This window comes from Pinus tabuliformis, chromosome 1_1, assembly GCF_031772625.1.
Source record: "Pinus tabuliformis cultivar Carrire ecotype Pingquan chromosome 1_1, CPIR1, whole genome shotgun sequence".
NCBI lineage: Eukaryota > Viridiplantae > Streptophyta > Pinopsida > Pinales > Pinaceae > Pinus > Pinus tabuliformis.
In genome coordinates, this window is record NC_142297.1 from 97,207,293 (window position 1) to 97,225,178 (window position 17,886).

Below are 17,886 nucleotides of genomic sequence, written 5' to 3' on the forward strand. Positions count from 1 at the left end.
ATCTCTTGAGGTGCAAACCTTTCCTCAAGTTTTTCACTCAAAAAAGAGGTTTGCACATCGAGAGATTTGATCCCTCTTAGCTCTTGATAGATCTGGAGTTAAGATGGATCTAGGCTGGTATAAAATTTTAATATTAACAAAACATACTTATCACAAACTTCTACTTCATCATCATTAACATAAAAATCATATCACTCACAGTTAAAAAACAAATTGTAAATGTATTTATCGCAAACACTATTAAAATTTTGAATGACCAAAATTTCAACTACCATTAAGGAAGTCCTTTAAGACTCAAGTTATATATAATGAGAAATAATCCAAATATATATAACGTGAACTTTTGGCCCAAGGGAACACAATTATCAATGTTTTATTTGGATGCTTTATATTATATGAACGAAACATTGGCATTACGGTCGAGAATGAAACACAAACATTTAATTTTTGTATTTTGGTTGGTTTACCAATAATTATATTTTTTTTTTCTAGTTAAGACTAACCTAAGTACCCACGGGGGATTTGAACCGATGACCTATCGCAAGGAGTGCCTTAACAGCGCACCCATTCACCGTCAATCCAAAGCCCCGTGAGCTACCAATAATTATATTAAACATTGCATTAAAAATTATTTGGCCCATGGTTTTTTTCTCAATTAATTATTTGGCCTATGGTTTTTTTCTCAATTAATTATTTGGCCTATGGTATTTTGGCCCATGGTATTTGACTGATGGTATTTGCATTAAAAATTATTAATTAATTATTTGGCCCATGGTCTACAAATAATTATATTAAACGGTGAACTTTTAAGCTCAAGTCAACAATATTTTTGTTTTTTGTTTTTGTTTTTTCCTACTATTTAGATTGCATTAAATTATCTTGATGCAATGTTTGGTAAACTAATAACTCTTTGGTAAACGAATAACTATTAATTATATTTATTCGTTTAAAATTGGAATTGGTTGATTACTTTTAAAATTCGTCCATTTTGAATGAACAAATTTGCAGGTGTCGGGGCAAATTGGAGTGAAGTAAAAGTTTGTCCATTTTGAACAAACAAATTTGCAGGCCTCGGGGAAAAATGTTTATTGTGAGCCGAAATTCATTATGAAAAAGATAAAATATAAAGACAACCCAACCAAAATTCATTATGAAAAAAGATAAAATATAAAGACAACCCTTTGGATTGAACAGAACATGCCAAAAAGAATCGCTGCGTTCATGTTTTCTGAATAAAAATTAAAAATATTCACAGAGGAAGAAATCAAACCTAGAAATAAAATGCATGGAGGAAGAAACCAAACCTATAAATCCTTGTCACACTGAAATCGCAGTTCTTTCTCACACTGAAATCGTTTCCCACTTTGCACATACCTTCAAATATTTTCACAGTATGCTTCCTCATAAATAGAATTGGACACTTTGTTTTTGTGTTATTTATATAGTTAGGGAGAGATGTGTTTTTCTATTAGGTCCAACATTAGATTAGTTAGATTAAATTTTCACATTACACTTATGTTTTACAGTTATTTACATTTACATGTTTTTTTTACATGAGATCTACCCCATTTCATTAGATTAAATTTTCAAATAACATTAAGTTTATGTTTACATTTACATTTACATGTTTATGTTTTTAGGTGAGATCTTTTATTTACATTTACTTTTACATTTACATGTTTATGTTTTTTTACATGAGATCTACCCCATTTCATTAGATTAAATTTTCAAATAACATTAAGTTTATGTTTACGTTTACATTTACATGTTTAAGTTTTTAGGTGATATCTACACCATAGGTTTACGTTTACATTTTTACTTGAGATCTACCCCCATACTGGGTTGTAGAGTGCTTCTTCGCATAATTACAAACCGAAGGCATTAATATTATAAAAGAAATGATTAATAAATGGAAGGGATCAATATACCCAAGGAATCATTAAACCCATTGAGCTAATATTAAAAACCCAAACGATTAATAAACCCCAGGAATTAATATTTGAAGCTCACATGATTAATAAAACCAAGGGATTAAATGATAAACCAAATGAATTATTAATATTAAAAACTTGAAGAATGAAGAAACCCAAGAATTTGATATTATAAACCTAAGGAATTAATAAATGCAAGGGAGAAATATTAGAAACCCAGGGGATAAAAAATTGCAAGGGATCAATATTAAAAACAAAAGGGATTAATAAAACATAAGAATTAATATTTTAAACTGAAAGGATTGATCGACCCATGTGACTATGAGTGTTATAAACCTAAGGGATCAATAAACCCTATGGATTGTTAATATTATGAAAGCAACAGGTTAATAAATTGAAGGGATATTGTTACACAACATTTTGTCACTGTCCCTGTACTCCCTGTCTGAGATCCTGGAGGACCTCTATAGTGAACCCAACATGATTTCCCATCATGAAGAAACTCCCAATATGCAGAATAATTCCCCTTTACACCATTTCCAAGAATCTTCCTTTTATCCTAGTTTTCAAGACCGACGCTAGTAACCATTTTCCTCCTCACGTCGATATATAGAGATTAAAACTAGCCCTCGCACCGTATGGAGCGACTGAACGCTTTTCCAGTAGCATCGATCCTCTTTTGTTAGGTTTTTTAAATAAGGAGCCGAAGCTTCCATGTCTAGAAGCTTTGTAACGAAAGTCTAGTAGATGGTTGGGCCGGATAGAGCCGAGGAAATCAGTTTGGGCTCCTTTCCCCTATTATGATGGAACAACCTCAAGAGATAAGATCTTCTCCCATGATGAGAGGAACCATCTTCCATCCATCCAAGCTATAACAACCTCTCTTTTTCCTAAGAACAAGCTAGTTGGAGTTTTGGAGCAAGTTTGAATAATCAACAAGTCATCTATATCTTGTACCTTTTTAGTGTATGTTTGAGGGAGAATAGTGTGATTTTGGTTTGGTTTGACACTAGAAGGAAAGTGGCCTTAAAACTTGCATTGTTGGGGCTATCCATGAAGTGCTAGTAGAAGTGTGGGAACCCAAATATGTCAGAGGAGACCAGAAACATCCAGGCACCGGTTGTAATCTCTTTCTGATATATATAAATACAACTATTGATTGATTTCTTACATGAAGTGTCATTTTAAATATTTATGGCTTTATGTTCCTTGACCTATTAAGTAGCTTGAATACAATATTGTATGCTATCACATTTGTTGTTGTTATTGTGTGCTTGTTTCAGGTATTCGTAGGAAGGAAATGGAAGATAGTTGGAGTGAGGAAGCAAGATCATCACCAAGTGGAATAACGTTCTAAGAGGTAGGATCTTTTAATTGATTCTAGATTAAGGATATTTTCCATAGATTGTTTGTTTGTGGCTAGACCCGCTCTCTCAGGCTAAAGGAATTGTTTGTGTCCACACTGAGAATTTACCTGCACCACAAATTGGCGACTCTGGTTGGGAGCCAATCCTTCTGTTTGATTGATTGTCATTTTATGGTTTTGTGTGAACTTTTCTAGTATCACCATTTCCCTTTAGTGTTTTATGATTTTCTTGATTTACTGCTCTAAGCCTGAAATTCACAGTGGCAAGTCTGGTGTAGCCTTTGATTTTTTTTTTTTTAGTCGCACCGACCCCATTTTGGTGTGTGTTTTCAATTAGGTAGTCATGTCGACCCCATTTTGGCATGTGTTGTCAATTAGGTAGTTGCACCGAATCCTGTAGGTGAAGATTAGGGTTTACCCTATATCATAGCCAGCGTGTATTTCCCTTCTCATTTCTGTCTCTCAGCTTGTTTTGACTATGTTCTCCCTGACTGTAAAGCTATTTTAGCTTGGTTTATATGCTTGTTTGGTTTGCATTTTCTTCACTTGGTTTCTTGAGTTCTTGGATGGTGTATAACCCTAGGGCATCTAGGTCATCACCCATTGACTTGTTTGCGTGCTTAAGAAGTCAAGTTGATAGTCAATTTTTCTCCTTGCATTTCATTTGATTAGTCCTTTTGTTGCTTTGATTTCCATTTAACAAGTTTTCAAAGTTTCATTTAGTGTTTGAGCATCTCTTTTCGAGCATAGATCACATTGCCCATCTTGTTTTTGGTTCAGTCTTTGCTTCATTAGTTTTGAAAGGAATTCTCTTTTGTGCTTTGTGTTTTCATGTGATTGACTGTATTGGAAATGTTTCATTGAAGTGAGAAGTGCTTGTGAAATATTTGTTCCGTCATTTCATTGAAAAATACATAATTCTAGTTTGTTGAATCAATATGTTACGTCAGTTAGCATCATTGAAGGCTAGAGTTGCATCATCACTTGCATTTGAAAAGAAGGAATTCTGTTTACTAGTGAAAGGGCTACGTGAAGTGCATTTGATAGGAAAGTTAGGAATTCGAAAGAGTTTTTCCATCATTTCATTTTCAAAAGAGAAATAGTGAAAAAGTCATTTTTGTTTCAATTGCTTGTTTTGTTGCATTTGAGTATGTTTTCTACTCTCATTAGTGTAGAAAATTCATCGAATTGAAAGTGTCTTGTCTCATTTAGCTGCATATAGGTGTTTTTCGAATCACATCGATAAGGCCTAAAAATTGAAACCTAATTCAAGATCAACTGTTATAATTTATCGAATTAACCTAAGGAAGCATTGAAACTTAATGGTAACATTTTAGAAGGTCTAGGCTAGAGACATGTTTCTGTGTCTTAAAACCTAGCAATTGTCGTTTTCTTCAGCACTAGAAAATGCTAGTACGGACTTGTGCTCCCCATACCGTCGAGTATATAAAGGGAGACCCCACTAGGTTGCAATACTTTATCCATAGGAATCCAAGTCCGACGCCTTGTTCGGGGAGATTGGCTTCCCGTACTTCTCGGTTCGGCAGGAGGTATTTTGCAGTTCACGGTTACCTGGTAATCCTTTTTCTTAGATTATATCGAGAAATCGTTTTGGCCTTTTTGAATCTTTAAATTTAAAATATCATCGATCACTTGTCCTTTAGAGCTCGTTAAATTCGAAAGTGACTAGAGTCACCTTTTTCCCTTTTCTTGACTCTTAAAACATGAAAAGACAAATTTTTGTTTCAGTGTTATAAAATTAACTTCCCACGAAATATTCCTGGCTAAAGTTATATTCCTTAGTAATTCTTTAGGGTCGATTCCAATGGCAACATTTACAGAGTTTACCAACAAGGATTCCCCTCAAATGGGAATCCTGGTCCTTTTACTTCTTTTGGAAACGTTGGTGCTCCTTATATGGCGACGTTGTCCCTTTCTGGGTTAATTATTGGTCTACCTGTCTAGTTTTTTTTTTACCTCGATGGTCTTGAGTGTCCCGACTCCTGTCCAAACATCTACTTCATTCGAATCATGTCATGATGATTATAACATTGACCCCTCGCCTTCTTCCCCCATTTCTTCACACTCCTCTTCTACTTCACCCGGTGAAAGTTTCAAATCTAGTAACCAGGAGGTTAAGAAGAAGAAGAATAAGATGAAGAAGAAGAAGTTAGATAAGAAAGAGGCCAACTATGCAGTTGTTACTCCAAATGCACCTACCATAGACAAACCTTCCACTCCTCCACAAAAGGTAAAATTCCCTTGTAGGCTATGTAAGGGTGACCATCTCCTTCGTGACTGTCCTGGTATTCCCAGAGTCTTAGAGGTCTGGTCTCAAAATCTAGATCGACCATCCCCATCAACCTTTGGAGATCATGTCGATGCTGCACCCTCGGTTAGTGATGGTAAGAATAAAGGGAAGATTAGATTCCCCAGTAGGTTATGTGAAGGAGAGCATCTTCTTCACCTATGTCCTCTTATGGATAAAGCTTCCAAAGTTTTGGAAAACCTTGCAACTCCTCAACCCCAACTTCTTGTTGGCTATCAGAGGCTTTCTTCTAACACTCTCCTAGTTGGTAAAGGGATTGACTTGGATTCATCTTTTTCCCATCCTACTCTTCTTGAGCATCAATCTCTTGTGTCTTTTACCGACCGACCATTGGTTGAAAAGAGTGTCAACTTGGCTTCACCTTTAGTTGCTCACTTTATTCCCAAAGAGAGTAGTGATCATACAACTCATGCTATTCTTATCTCCTCAGATTCTCATGAATCAAAGAGTGATCCTCCCATCCCAGTTGTTCAAGAGAGTCCTTTTCCTTCTTCTGCACGGCATGGGGGCAATCATATGATACCCCCACCAACACTACAACAAAACCAGCAATTACCGTCCCTTTTTACTTCTTTTTTTGCATCTAGAGCCCATTTTTGGTGCTATTTGCATCCATTTATCAAATATGGTGCAAAACTTGACACAAAATTTGCATCAAGTTTTGCACCAAATCTTACACCAAGTTTAGCACCAGGTATTGCAATAGGTTTTGCACCACGTTTTGCACCAAATTTTATGCCAAGTTTTGTGTCATCCTTTACACCAGGTTTTGTTCCAGGTTTTGCATCAAGTTTGGCACCTAATTTTGTTTGACATACTTTTGCATCCTCATTTGCATCCACTTTTTGCACCTACACTTGCATCAACTTTTGCATCGACTTTCGCATCCTTTTTTAAATCATTTTTTGCATCCATTTTTTCATCCATTTGTGCATCCCTTTTGCGCCAAGTTTTACATCGTGTTTTGTGTCTAGTTTTGCATAAAATTTTGCATCTACTTTTGTTGCATCCACTTTGCCCTCTTGTTTGGCATCCATATTTACATCCTCTTTTGCATCTATTATTGTACCCACTATTGCATCTAATATTTTTGTGCCACAATTAGCGCCTAGTTTGGCACCTCCTTTTGCACCCACTTTTGATTATAATTTTGCATCCACGTTTGCATCCTCATTTGCATCTAGGTTTTCATCAACTACTACATCTATTTTTGCATCTTTTGTATCCAATTTTGGACCGGGATTTGCATCGGGTTTTGTGTCTCGTTTTGCATCTACTTTTGCATCGACTTCTATTGCATCCACTTTTGCACACAATTTTGCATCCACTGTTGCACCCATTTTAAATTTCACTTTTTGCATCCCTTTTTACATCTTCATTTGCATCATACTTTGATTCTTTTTTTGCATCTATCATTACATCCACTTTTGTTATGCCACAATTTGCACCATGTTTTGCACTCACTGTTGTATCCACGTTTGCTTCCAATTTTGCATCCATGTTCACATCCTCTTTTGCATCAAATATTGCATCTATTTTTGCATCCACTTTTATGTCAGGTTTATGCATTGGGTTTTGCATGTCGTTTTGTATCTACTTTTGCATCTACTTACATTATATCCATTTTTTGCATCCAATTTTGTTTTGCCCGTTGCATCAATGTTTGCTTCCACTTTTACATCCATTTTTGCATCTTATTTTGCATATTTTTTGTCTATTGTTACATCCACTTTTGTTGCACCATATCTTGCGCCTACCATTGCAACCACATTTGCTTCCACATTTGCATCCCCTATTGCATCCACTTTTGTTTCATCCATTTTTGCATATACTTTTGTTTCCGTTGTTGCATCCAAATTTGTTTCACCACAATTTGTGCCAAGTTTTACACCTACCATTGGACCCATGTTTGCTTCCACTTTTGCCTTCATGTTTGCATCCAAGTTTGCATTGACAACTGCATCTACTTTTGCATCCACTTTTGTGTCAGGTTTTTCATGTTGATGTGCATCTACTTATGTTGTATCCACTTTTCATCCAATTTTACTTCTATTGTTGCCCCCATTTCTATGTTCGCTTTTGCATCCCTTTTCCAACACTCATCATATTTTTTGCATTTATGATATTCCTTATGGCATTGACAATTATGAACAATTGATGACAATGTCAATAATATTGACAATGATGAAAATGAAGATGATGGCGATGACATGAATTGTGATTATGATGATAAAGACGGTAGTGGTTACAATGACAATGATGATGATGGCAATGATTATGATGATGACGATGTTAATGACGTTGGCGAATCTTCCCAATTTTAGATGTTGTCATTGTCATAATCATAAGCATTATCTTTGGTGTCATGATCATCATTTTCATCTAGGTCATCATCAAAAACAATAATGGCATGAATGATGATGATGCATGATTACAACAATGTCGATAGAAATTACATTAATGATGATGATGGGGATGATAAAAATGACAATGACGATGATAATGGTGGTGATGATGATCATCATCGATCATCTGTCAAAAATAGAGTTGTTATTTCTCTTACGTATATCAATGTGTCCTAAACAACCCTTTTCTAGCACTGATCACATTTTTTGGGTTGATGATATTTCTTACAACATCTACAATTATGAACAATTGCAAACAATGTCCATAATGATGATGATGATGGCATGAATGGTGATTATGATGATAATGTAATGATGGCAATAACAATGACAAGGATGATGGTGATGATGATGACAATGATTATGATAATGATAATGATCTTACAATCTTATGGATTCGTGAACAATTACTAGTTTCAATACCATCTTCTGGATACGTATTACTATCATACTTTTTAGATTTTCTGTCTCTCTTGAGGTATCTTACTATAATGGTGTTGTCAACACTAGAAAGATATCTTGTTGTAATGGTGGTTCTAATGTTAGCACTAGCAAAGTTTTTGTTAAATTTTGGTTTAAAAAAACCGATTTATGCAATTATTTTGACAATCTATGTAAAAAAGTAAATAACATCCAATTATTTTGACTGTAGTCCCATTGATTATCATGAATTCACTAGTCTGAAGACCATCTTATACATACATATTATTATTAAACTTTTTGCATTATATCCCTCTTATATCTTGTTGTAATGGCAGTATTAGCACTAGAAAAATATCTTGTTGTAATGGAGATGTTAGTATTAGCACCAATAAAATCACTAAATTTTGGTAAAAAAAAGTTTATCATTTATTTATTTTTAATTTGGGAAATTTTTGTTTTTATATTTTTTGTTTTTAATTCTATTTTTATGCAGTAATATTTTTTTTGGTTGAATTTTGGTAGTAACTAGTTTTTGGTCTAATCATATGTATTAACCATGTTCTTTATGCTACAAGTCTAATTGTTGGGACAAAATTGCTCTTTCAAATAAGTTGCAAAAAGCATATAAATGGAAGAATAGCAATGACAACTATTTTCATTGTCCAACTGTTCAGTATATCATGTATGAAAATATTCAACATTTTTATAAACAATGGATTAGAGGTGAGTCTGTAATTGTACATAATGTTTGGATGATACATTAAAAACAAAGTTTGTTTCATTGATGTGGTTAGGATTTACTTTGGATACGAAACCCTAGGTTTGGAAGTATGCAAATAATGAATTTGGTTTACCTTTGATAACAAATGAAATTTTATTTCTTTTTCCTCGTAAAACCAAGGAAGATATGGCAATAATTCTCGTTAGAAAACTACTTCTTGTTGAAGGTTTATAATTGGTTTCAAAAGTTCAACAACTGGGTATAGAAGTTTTTAGTTGCTATTAGGGAAACAATGTGATTATAGGTTTTAGCAGACATAGATCATTCTTGGTATTTGATTCACTTTGACGATGGCCTCTTCTGACTAATATATGAGATTGTGAATTTGTTGATATTTTTTAGATTACCAAGTAGATATAGTTGTTTATAGGAATTTTGTAAAACCTGAAGTATTGACAAATGTTTTTTCACTGTTAAGCAAATTTAAGTCAAATTGGGTTGCAAAACTTAAGGAGAAAGCAAAAACAATTGTTAGTAGTTGTGAATTGATATAGTCATTAAATAATTCCCAACCATTTTCTTTGTGCTACAAGTCTAATTTTCAAGACAAGATTAATAATTTTGTTCAGTTACAAAGAGCATATAAGTAGAATAATATCAACCGTGGAAACTATTTGTAGTGTCCATTAACTATTCAGTATATCATGCGTGAAAATATTTAACATTTTAAAAAACAATGACAATGACAAGTGAACTTGTAAAAGGTTCAACTAGTGCTAGTAAATGGTTTCAAAGATGTTTGCTAGGGTTTTTCAACAAGGTCACTAGGTCCCAATGTAACATAGATACTTCATATTTGTTGAAAAGTAAAACCCCCACATAGCACTGAATAGATCATTAATGACTACCTAGAGAACTTAGACTAAATTAATCGTGGAAGTAAAAATTACAACCAAATTAATCATGAAAGTAAGAACTACAATTGAAAAAAACACACTTGGTAATATACTAGAATTCATCCTCGCCAAATCCAAAGTTGATGAATAATATGTTAAATCTTTAATGAAACTCATGAAAAATGATAAGCATGTTATCGATATAAGAGTGCATGAACTTGCTTAATGTATATTTGTTAATTGGAGATGATGAATATCTAAATAAAGTTGATGAATAATATGTTAAATATTTGATGAAACTCATGAAAGATAATAAGCATGTTTATCCATATAGGAGTGCACAAACTTTCTTAATGTGTAGTTTACGAGAATTTTTTCCAGCGTAAATCACAAGATATATCATTTGTTTAGGCGTTTCGAACCAACCAGTGTGGTTCATCGTCAGGACAAGTTGAAGAATCAGATCCAACTTTGCATGTTAAATAGTTTGAGCAGAGCCTCCAACAGCTAACTAGATCAACAGTTAAATTTGACTTGGGACCAAGATAAAAAAAATAAAATAATTATTTAATAAATTAAATGGAAGTTAGTTTTAATAAGGGACCTTACCTTTAAATAAATATATAAATTATATGTATAAAGTAATTTTAATTTAATTGGTTGTTGAGTTAATAGATAGCTAAAAGTATTAACTATTTAATAAATACATAGAAAATATAAATATTAGAAAAAACGTATAATTAACTAGTTATAGAAGTATAACTAACTAACTAACTATATATATATATATATATATATATATATATATATATATATATATATATATATATATATATAATAATGTATATATATAAATATATTATATGTATATATATAAATATAAAAAGAATTATAAAATTAGTTGTTAAGTTAATAGTTCTTTAAAAAAATAATTAGAGATCATGAATATATATATATCTATATATCTATATATATATATATATATATATATATATATATATATATATATATATATATATATATATATTTATTTATTTATGTATTTATCACATATTATTGTAATTTCAATAGATGGCAATAACAATGACTTTTGTTTTTTGGCTTGCCCTAACTACACTGGAACCTATGGCCCTCATTTCCATGTTCAATGGGCTGACCAGACCGTTCACTCCAGAAAACCCCGATCCGCCCCTCATTTCCATGTTCAATGGCCTGACCAGACCGTTCACTCCAGAAAACCCCGATCCGCCCCTCATTTCCATGTTCAATGGGCTGACCAGACCGTTCACTCCAGAAAACCCCGATCCGCTCCAGAAAACCCCGATTTCGAATAGGAAAGAAAGCGGAAGGAGGGGAATTGGGAGGATAACCCGAAAAAGAGGCGGTGGGAATGAAAAAAAAGCCAGTGCTGGAACCTATGGATCTCACTCCCATGTTTGATGTGCTGATCATAGATCATTCGCACACGAAAACCCCGATTCGCTCCAGAAAACTTCGTAGATCATTCGCGGTAGGAAACTCCGATTCGCTCCAGAAAACCTCGATTTCAAATAGGAAAAAAGGTGGAAGGAGGGGAATTGGGAGGATAACCAGAAAAAATGCGGTGGGAACGAAAAAGGGCCATCGCTGGAACCTATGGATCTCCTCCATCTTCAATATGCTGACCATAGAACATTCGCTCTTGGAAAACCCTGATTTGGAATAGGAAAAAAGGTGGAAGGAGGGGACTTGGGAGGATTACCAAAAACAGAAAAGGACGCGATGGGAACGAAAAAGGGCCAGCAATACCAGATCATCGTTAGATTGAAGTTATTGAAGCTATTGGTGGCAGGAGAGAAGGAAAGTGCACGGGTCAGGGAGGTAGTGGGATATGTTCCCTTGTTCAGGTATAACTGATTCTATTCTTGAAACAGAAGTAGACATTTCAATCGATTTTGTAGACTGCAAGAATGTGTTCTCTCATCAAGATATGTATGATTTTGTTCCAGATAAAAGATGGATTGTTTCAGTAATGATAGTACTGATGTGTTGTTCCCTCTGATGTAATGACTGGTTACAAAGTTTTTAGGTTTTTTTACATGACTCTTGCCACAGGAAGTCTCTCGCTCTAAATCTTTATTGTTCTTAAGGGACCTTGTTATTGCTCTCAGTTACAGTCTCCCATCTCTTGTATACTACATTGTACACTGTTCATCCATTCATCAATGATCACATTGACATAGAGACATTGTTCCTTTGCGACATAGTAGGCTTCACTGCACATATGTGTCTCACTATCCTCTGTATATATATAGATGTGTCTTTGGCTCTACACAGTTCATATGGCTCACGATGTATAAGACTTTGTTCCTCTGCATTATGTATAAAATTAACACACAGGTTGACTAACACAAGGTTGATGTATAAGACTTTGTTCCTCCTTTAGAAGAATCTTGTTCTTGCCACATGAAACTAAATACAGAAGTCAAATAAGATCTTCATCTTCCAAATTTAGTTGAGATTTAATTTCTACACAGCTCAGCTTCGTAGCTTCATTGAACAGCAATAGCAGAGCTGCTTGGTATGTTGTTACTGCCAAATCTATTACCGATGGCTCTTGGCTCTACATAGTTCATATGGCTCACCATGTATAAGAATTTGTTCCTCTGCATTATGTATAACATTAACACACAGGTCGACTGACACGTTCCTCTACAACAAAGTCAGTTTGACTGAATGGCATCAATCTGCATTGCTTCTCTGCGACATATTTTGGCATTGATGCATAGTTAATATGGAATCGATACTCCATATATATGTAATCTAACCAATAGTGTCAAAATGGCATCATCTTATATGACCATGGAAATAACTCCTAATGAAGACTGTAATCTTACAGAGACCAGCATAAATAAACATGTTGAGTTTAAGATCCATAAGGCACCGTTGAGTATTTTTTAAGTGACAAGACACCATTGTTGAGAATTCGATGTTTATATGTAATCTAACCAATAGCATCAAATGGCATCATCTTATATGACCATGGAAAGAACCCCTAATCAAGACTGTAATCTTACAGAGACCAGCATAAATAAACTTGTTGAATTTAAGATCCACAAGGCACTGTTGAGCTTTTTTTTTAAGTTACAAGACACCATTGTTGACAATTCGCTGTTTAGATTCAAGTCTACGACATATAGTTGGCATAGTAAGAAAAGATATGTTGCTCCCTCAGAACTCACTGATAATTCTCACTGGCACTAGCTAGTAAGGTGACTATCAAGAAGTGAAAGGAACAAACCTCTATGATACCAAAGATCATCTGACTTCACTTCTAAGGAATGTCAGACTTTTGTTGTGTCTTCAATCTCCATAATAAGTCCAGGAGTATCCACCGATCTTCATTCTCTGAAGCATTGATCTATCTCATTGGTATAATTTCCTTTGCCTATATTCAATATCATAATCAAGGAAGAGCATATGCATGGGCAGATTGTTCTAGCAGTCAGTGATATTGTTGACATCCACTGTCAATACTATTAGCATTTCAAAATCGAAACTATCTTCTACACTTGGGGTTTCAGACGAAGCAGGGTTTCAAATCATAACCAGTCTGAAAAACCATTGGAGTTGGGGGCTCTTTGACTAGGTTCTAAAAGTGCATGCTATTTGTAAGATTGGTGTAATGAAAGGAAGAGTAAAGAGGGTATAGCCAAAGTAATTGATAGGTTTCTGGTGGACACCAAAATTAGGCTATACCTACCTTCAGTGACAATGGAATTCACAGCCACCAATCCAAAATTTTATATTTTTTAGGCACTAGTTGGAGTAGTGGATAAAACCACCACTCCTTTAGATCCAAATAATTTTAACTTCTATATCGATCCATTGCCACTTTATGTTATTTCCTTGTAGACGAAGGGATGGAACTCCCTGTCTGAAACATAAAACAATTTTTAAGGAACAATAGCATGAGTCGAGCAGTGTTCTCTCCTCTGATGAGTTGTGGCACAAAAACCGTGCATTATCTAAGTCCCTCCTCTTTAAGGTAGAACTGGGTGACTGATTAGCTGACCTGGAAAACTTCTTCATCCTCTATTGCAAAACATAGTATTTCTATGTTAGTCAGTTGAACTCACATGGAAAATCCAATCTGTGATATGTTTTATTTCTCTAAAATAAAACAAAATTAACCATATGTTGCATTACAGATTTGTTTTCGACTTGCATCTCAATCAGTGATATTAGGCTATATATCTCAATAAATTATTGTTTTCATTGTCACGTTCCAGGTACTCCTTTGAGATCAAGTCCTGAATTCTGGATTTTATTGCTTTAAGTTCGGGCTTGAATGTGCTTTGGAACTGTTCAACACACTCACTCAATAGTTGTTGCTGAGGTAAGATTTTTCTAGCCTTCATGATGAGAACTATTGTTGAATCTATTCAGAAATGTCTGCCTTCTTTTACATTTTCAATCACTCTATTCCTCTCATTTGCATTCATATCTGTAAGTGGAATCTTAATATTTTTCAACTTGTGCGAAAAGGGAGGATTGAATTCAAAATTATCACTTGTAGATATTGTTGCAATGCTAGGTTCCTTTAGAAGAATCTCGATCTTGCCACATGAAACTAAATACAGAAGTTGAATAAGATCTTCATCTTCCAAATTTAGTTGAGATTTAATTTCTACACATCTCATCTTCGTAGCTTCATTGAACAGCAGTAGCAGAGCTGCTTGGTATGTTGTTACTGCCAATTCTATTACCGATGGCTCTTGGCTCTACACAGTTCATATGGCTCACGATGTATACGACTTTGTTCCTCTGCATTCTGTATAACATTAACACATAGGTCGACTGGCACATTCCTATACAACAAAGTTAGTTTGAATGAATGGCATCAATCTACATTGCTTCTCTGCGACATATTTTGGCACTAATGCATAGTTAATATGGAATTGATACTCCATATATATGTAATCTAACCAATAGCATCAAATGGCGTCATCCTATATGACCATGGAAATAACTCCTAATGAAGACTGTAATCTTACAGAGACCAGCATAAATAAACATGTTGAGTTTAAGATCCATAAGGCACCGTTGAGTATTTTTTAAGTGATAAGACACCATTGTTGAGAATTCGATGTTTATATGTAATCTAACCAATAGCATCAAATGGCATCATCTTATATGACCATGGAAAGAACTCCTAATGAAGACTGTAATCTTACAGAGATCAACATAAATAAACTTGTTGAATTTAAGATACACAAGGCACTGTTGAGTTTTTTTTTTAAGTGACAAGACACCATTGTTGACAATTCGCTGTTTAGATTCAAGTCTAGGGCATATAGTTGGAATAGTAAGAAAATATATGTTGCTCCCTCAGAACTCACTGATACTTCTCACTGGCACTAGCTAGTAAGGTGCCTATGAAGAAGTGAAAGGAACAAATATCGATGATACCAAAGATCATCTGACTTCACTTCTAAGGAATGTCAAACTTTTACTGTGTCTTCAATCTCCATAACAAGTCCAGGAGTATCCACCGATCTTCATTCTCTGAAGCATTGATCTATCTCATTGGTATTACCTCCTTTGCCTATCTTCAATATCATAATCAAGGAAGAGTGTATGCATGGGCAAATTGTTCTGGCAGTCAGTGATATTGTTGACATCCACTGTCTGTACTATTAGCATTTCAAAATCAAAACTATCTTCTACACTTGGGGTTTTAGTCGAAGCAGGGTTTCAAATCATAACCCTGCAAAAAGTTTTGAATAACAGTAAGAAGATCTTCATCAAGTTTGAGCTTTATCTAGCAGCGGGGCTGCTCCATTTCAGTAGTATGAATGACTTGTTTCAAGTATGGTAGTAAGGATGACCAGGAAGAACAATCTGTACAGAATGGAGCTGAAGAGACACAAGAATTCAAAGTTGGAGAAAATATACAACTTGTGAAAGTAGACACAGTGGCTAGCAACCAGGAACCTTCTAACATGGGTACTCCATTGAAGATGCCTATGCTTACAGAAGGCCTTGATATGTCTTCTTGCTTGAATTCTTTGTTTGGTACTGGACTTTAGTGATCCATTAGATAAGCCAAATCTTATGGAGAGTAATGATGCATCATTTTGTTCAGGTATTGATGATTCTCTTCCAAAAAATATCTCAGAGATTTAATTTAATTTCTACATAGCTCATCTTCATAGCTTCATTAAACAGCAGTAGCAGAGCTGCTTGGTTTGTTGTTACTGCCAATTCTATTACCGATGGCTCTTGGCTCTACACAGTTCATATGGCTCACGATGTATAAGACTTTGTTCCTCTGCAATATGTATAACATTAACACACAGGTTGACTGACACGTTCCTCTACAACAAAGTCGGTTTGAATGAATGGCATCAACCTACATTGCTTCTCTGCGACATATTTTGGCACTGATGCGAGGAGAGATACATTATAGAGCTACTTAGAGGGCTAGAGGTGGATTATTGTATAACACATATGCTAGGGAGTCACACCACAATCCAAGCTTTCTCTTTTAGTAGGCTTTAGTGTGTTATTGCTGTGGCATGCATTATGGCGATACCATCCCTACAGGAGCTATGGTCATTATTAGAAAGATTTCTGGTGAGCTTAGTATGCATTGATACAATGGTTTTAGGAGATGGTTTATAAGGAGTGCAATGCAGATGTTGAGTGTATAAACATACAGATCACATATGGAAATTTCATTATGGCTTTCTAGTGGGAGTGATTAGCTTGTTGGAGACCAGAACTTCAGATGCTACCGAATACAGAAAATACTCTGATTTTCTTTTTTGCCTGGCTTTCTCGAAACCTCGTTTTGGATAATCCACTCATCGGAGGTATGAAAGTGAAGGACTTGAAATACCAACCTTCATCTCCCAGATGTTGGGAACTTGGGAGAGAATGATGGATGGTTTCAAGATCTCACTTCTGTGGAATATGGTTTCAATATTTTCATGCTGATCCTGAGACCCCGGGTGAGCAATCTATCATTAGAACATCCCAGTCTTTAAGCAGTTAGTCTTGTTTGGACACTAGGAGATCCCTCTTTAGCTCCTTTTACTGCTTTCATGAACCCCACCCATCTTAGTGACTGGTTCCTTAGCTCCTTTCGGTTGTAAGAGAGAGGATACGTTACGTAACGAGTCTTTATGTGCAAGATTGGTCAAGCGAGATTCTTATTCCCGGTCAAAAGATCTGAATTCTGGGATGAATGGGGAACTGGTATTAATTTCCTCCTTTTATACTAATTTGGCCAGTAGGTGGAGCACCGGTGTGTTGGCTGATTGCTCCTGGAACGGTAGGGCCCCTCACTTTCTTTTGTTCGGCTTTCCCAGGTGATTGGAAGATCTGGCCATAGCTATAGGAATAAGCTGGGGGCGCTCTTGCCAGCCATTATGGATTCGGTAATTTCTTGCCATTGTGAAAAGGTTGGAAGAGCTCAAATAAGAATAGGGGTCGCCTAATAATAGTAAGTAGGGTGACGCACTAATCTGAACCTATGGATGGAATCAACCCAATCTATCTATCTTGTTGGCCCCGATTGGAATCCTGTAGGAAAAAACTGGCTTAGTCAATCAATGCTTGAGCAAAAACATCCCTCATCTCACCGCCCATCCGATATAGCTGGGCATCCGATCTAGGTCAGACCTCATCAAGGTGTCGAGCATCCATAAGGTAATCCGATCAATAAGTGAGAACGAGCGCATGAATGAACCCTTTATAAGTCAGGGGCCTGCCTGTCACTTCAAACATAAAATTGAGATTGATGTGCCTGGATGGATGATTTGAACTAGC